The sequence below is a fragment of the Penaeus vannamei genome, chromosome 7 (assembly GCF_042767895.1).
Source record: "Penaeus vannamei isolate JL-2024 chromosome 7, ASM4276789v1, whole genome shotgun sequence".
NCBI lineage: Eukaryota > Metazoa > Arthropoda > Malacostraca > Decapoda > Penaeidae > Penaeus > Penaeus vannamei.
In genome coordinates, this window is record NC_091555.1 from 31144189 (window position 1) to 31149188 (window position 5000).

Here is a 5000-nt window from a genome sequence, read left to right on the forward strand (position 1 = left end):
CTTGGCTTAGTCCCCTTCGGCTGGGTTTAACGATCATGGAGGATGGGGGCATACCCCTGCCCTTTTCGGCTAGTTTATCAGCAAGTTCGTTCCCTTGTATGCCTATGTGGCTTGGGACCCAGTTTATGATGATTCTTCTACCTTGACTAAGGATTCTTTGGGCTTGGTTTAGCACTGTTGTCAAGAGGTAGATGTTATCTGGGGGCATGCTATGCTGTAAGCTGTCAATAGTTGCTCTTGAATCTATATGAATGACAACGTGTCCTCCCCTCAGGGATGCGTGTGTCAATGCTTCCATGATCGCAACCGTTTCAGCCTGAAGCATTGAGGCATTGCCAGTGACCCTAATGGATGTTGTGGTATCCTTTGTTGCAAAGCCGGCGCCTACAGTATGGTTTATTGGATCCACGGATCCGTCCGTGTAGTATGTTATACTACCCGGCGGAATTATTTGATCAATGACCCTTTGCGCTTGTGCCTTTAGGCTAGGCATGGAATATTGATCTTTTCTCATTGTGAGATTTAGAATTGAGAATTCGATCATTTCGTTTGCCCACAGCGGGGGTTCTTTGTAATCAGGGTGAGGGGAGTCCATACCCTTGGCATCTTTTAGCTGAAAGCGTATCAAAACTCTGGCTGTATGTGTGAGCCAGGAATTGTCCGCAAACATCTGGTAATCTTGTAGGCGTCTGAGAACTCTTTGTCTTAGATAGGAGTTTCTGGGTGCCCGCAAGACCTTGGAAAGGAATTGTGCTGCCATTAGATCAATCCTGGTGTCCATGGATGGTAAATCAGCTTCCATGAGGAGGTTGATGACCTTTGTCCACTTAGGTGCACCTAGAATTACCCTGGCTGCTTCGTTTTGTATTGTTTCCAGTTTTTCTTTTAATGTTGCACTGGAAGCAATGAGGGCGACAGATGCATAGTCAATAATAGGACGGACAGCATGTACATAGAATGATCTTAGTACTTTGTGTCCTGTTCCTATGTGTCTCCCTGTCATGACTTTCATGACTAACAGTCTTTCCTTGGTTCTGTCAAGCAGGTATTGGATCTCCTTTTTGAAAGTGAGTGTGTGTCCTATCCATACACCAAGGTATAGATAGTCCTTCATCCATTCCAGATCCATACCCTGTATAGTGAGTTTTTTGTTTCTGACATTGGTTCTCAGAGCCATTGCTTTGGATTTTGCTGCTGATATTTTTAGACCCGTCCTACAACACTCTTCAGACACCAGGTTCAGACAACGCTGAGCTCTAGTTAGGCAGTGATTGCCAGAGGCTATGATTGCCAAGTCATCTGCATAAGAGATGATCTTGCATCCCTCTGGCAGGTGAATGTCGAGTATGTTGGACATGAGGGTATTAAACAGGGCTGGATAGGAGTTCCATTTTCAAGTGACATGTGCTGTGAGAGGCGGCCTGACTGACATTTGCTGACCTATTTTTTAAATAGTCAGCTATCCAGGCCAAGAGTCTGCCTTTGACTCCTTTGTGGATTAGGGTCTCTTGAATGGCAAGCGGACTTGCCAGTTCAAAAGCCTTCTCCAGGTCAAGGAAGACAACCACGGCGCGAGAGGTGCAAATTGTGCTTAAGAGTGTGGAAATGCTATGAGCAGTGCTCTTACCCCTTGTGAACCCGTGCAGGTGTTCATGAGGGGGACCCGTTTTCCATCGGAGACTGTTGAGTACCATCTCAGCTGTTTTACCCAGGCAGCTGAGAAGAGAGATGGACGGTACTTGCCAGGCTCCTTTGGTTTTGGGATGGGAACTATTGTTGCTTGTTTCCAGCTCTGGGGCACCGTGGCTGTTTGCCAGGATTGTTGATAACCTGCAAGAATGCATGTTCTGCAAGGCCTAGATGCAAAATGATGGGGTGAGAGATCCCATCAGATCCCGGTGCTGACCCAGAACTGGATTTGTATGATTTTCTTAGTTCCCTAAGAGAGAACAAGGCATCCGTTTCATCAGCTTCGAGTGCATTGTCTCTTATGAGAGCAAGTCTTTCTGGATTTAAGTTTTGTTGTTTTTCTCTCATCATTGGAGGCAGATTGTTGGTGCTGGTTCTGGCTGAGAACTCAAGCACCAATCTGTTAGCCTCTGATCATGGGTCATGATGAGTGCTTTTCGGGGCTTGGCGGCTTGTCGCTTGCCTGACCCGTTTCCACAACTCTGCAAGGCTGGTCTGGTGCCCAAAAGTTTGGCACCATTCCAGCCATTTTTCGGGAGATCTTTGCCGTTGGAAGTTTTTTCTGCACATATTAACCCTGTGGTTGACCTCTTTGATCTCGTCATTATAGTACCAGGCGTCTTTGTGAGTTCTGGACCATGGGCGAGTTTTGGGGATGGTTTCTGAGGCTGCCTGGTTTATGGCCTGGATTAGCCTTGCCTCTAGCACATCCACATTTTCATTATTGTTGTTGGTTTCATTGTGTTTCAGACATCGAGCCAAGCCTTCCTGGAAGGCAAACCAGTTGGCCTTGTCTGTTTTCCATTTAGGAATGTGATATGGTCTTTGGGCTGGACCTGCAACCATTAGTGTGATGACTATGCCGTAGTGATCACTAGTAACCGTATCGTCGACACACCACCGAATTCTATCCACCATTGTTGCAGTGGCAAAGGTGAGGTCTAGGACCCCTCCCTTGACATGCGTTGGTTCTTTGGTGTTGAGAAGAGCGATCTCAGGGAACGTCTCAAGTACTTTTGCTATGTGAATGCCTGCCGCGTTCGGCCTTTTGCGGGGATTCAGCATGGCTATGTGTGCATTGAAGTCTCCCCCTATGATCACTCGGTTTTGTGCTGCAGTAGCACAGACCTGGTTCAGATCTAAGCTCTCACACAGTGGTTTGCTGTAAATATTATATATTTTTATAGGGTCCCCAGGTAGCTGAATCTCAACAGCAAGAGATTCAACACCATCTCCACAGTGCGGCGGGTTGGCTATTAAGGAGCACGGGATAGCTTCTTTTACCAGGATCATCAGGCCTCTAGCACCATCCAGGTTTAGAGTGGTGAAGGCATGATATCCTGAGAAGCACACGGATCCCATACTTAGTGTCTCCTGGAGCATGACAACGTCAATGCTCCTTGCTTGCACTATTGACTGGAGAAAGGAGTTCTTGCTTTTATAGCTACAGATATTCCACTGCAGAATGCTTAGATTGTGTGCCATGATGGTTACTCAGAGTCACTTGCTTCAGCTTCAGATGCCCCAGTGCTGGTGGCATCAGATAAATACAGATCCTCGTTGATTGAGGATTGTACAACTTCCTCTATGTCAGACACTCCGGTTAAGGCTCTACCGAGGAGTGTAGAGCTTAGGTTGGAAGTAAGTTTCACGTAATGCTTCTCCCAAAGCTAGCCTGCCATCCAAGGATTTAGGGAGGAGAGTGCTGCTTGTTTTCGGTTTGGAAGCTTCTAGCTTCCTTCCCTTCAGAGCTGCCACAGTTTGGGTCATAGCCGTCATTGCGACCTGCACTGCTTTCTCCGCCTCCTCACTGGTCCTCCCCAAGGCTGTTGCTACTGCAGAAACTACAGCACTCAACAGGAGTCATATCCTTCTCGTCAAAGAAAAGATTATCCTCTACTGGGGGGACCTTTGCTGTGGTCTCTGAACCTTTTTCCCTTTGGTTCTTTTTTGTGGTTTTGCCACTAGCAAGCTTGGGGAATTCCTCTCTGTTAGAGGTATCCAGATTTCGCTGTGGGGGCGACTCCTTCCTCTTAGGAGGTCGGGAGTCTTTTCTCTTTTGTTTTTACCCCAAACGTAGGTGCATGGGGGCGCAGGGACAAAGTCAGGACGCTTTTTAGCTAGTTCCTGCTTTTTAATAACTGCCTGTTTCCTGACAGAGCAAGCTAGGCTCCAGGCATGATGCTTCTTGGCACAGTTTGGACACTTGGCTGTTGTGTCCTTCTGGCCATCTTTATGTGCCTTGATACACACTTCTGTTTCGTGTGCCTCGCTGCATACACCACATTTGGCTTTGACCTTGTAGTTGGCCTGGTGATGCCCAAATTTCTGGCACATGAAGCACCTCAAGGGCTCTGGCACATATGTCCTGAGCTTGTATGAGCCCCAGTTACCCAGATCAAGGGTGGTGATTAGGGCTCCCTTGTGGATAACCAGGACTTGCCTTGTTGGAGACTTCCCTTTGGTCATGCGGGAAGCCTCCACCACTTGTGGGAGAGACGTGATCACCTTCACGTTGAACCCTAATGGGAAACCAAGTAGCACCATCTTGGTCTTTTTCTCTTGGGAGGTCAATGGTGAGATACACACTTTTCTCCTGTCTTTTAGCACCTTGATTTCCTGCAGGAAGTTCAGGGTGGCTTTGTCTTTGGGGGCAATGATCATGCCCTCATCTCTAGAGATTCGGATTGAGAGTCTATTTCTTTCCTTCTCCACTGCCCTAACCAGTTGGTATGCATTGTTGAAGTCTTCAGTTTTTTTTGGTACCTTAAACCGTGTTAGTCGACTTGGGGTGTGCTCTGCCTCTTCTTCAGAGTCAGTTTCCACCCTTCGTCGCTTCACGCCTCCCCTTTGCAGGGGTTTAAGGCCTTTAGAAGTGGAGACAGCTGGTTTGGCTGGTTCAGCTAGAGCCCCTTCTTGACTGAGGGAGTTCTGAGGAGAGTTCAGGTTTCCCTCAGTCTATTGTGCATGGACAGACTTTGTGGTTGGTGTTTCTGCCGGTGTCCGGCGTGTCCGAGCAAGGACTGCTTTTGTTTTTTCTTTCGCCCCCCTGCAACCTTGAAAGGCTCCAGGGTGACTGCCATGGTCTGATTCATTTTGTGGTCATGGAGAGTATAAAACAGATTGGTCCCCTTTCGGGGACTATCCTTATACTTGCTTTCAGGGTGAGGAATGAAGGGCCTCAAAAAAAGCTCTGTTTCCTACACTCGACCCTTCAGCACCACAGGACAGGAGATCCCCCTAGGTGGGCTGAACTCGGAGTTTTGGTGTGGTAAACGCTCTGCACTCCAATCCTGCTACAAGGGGGATGT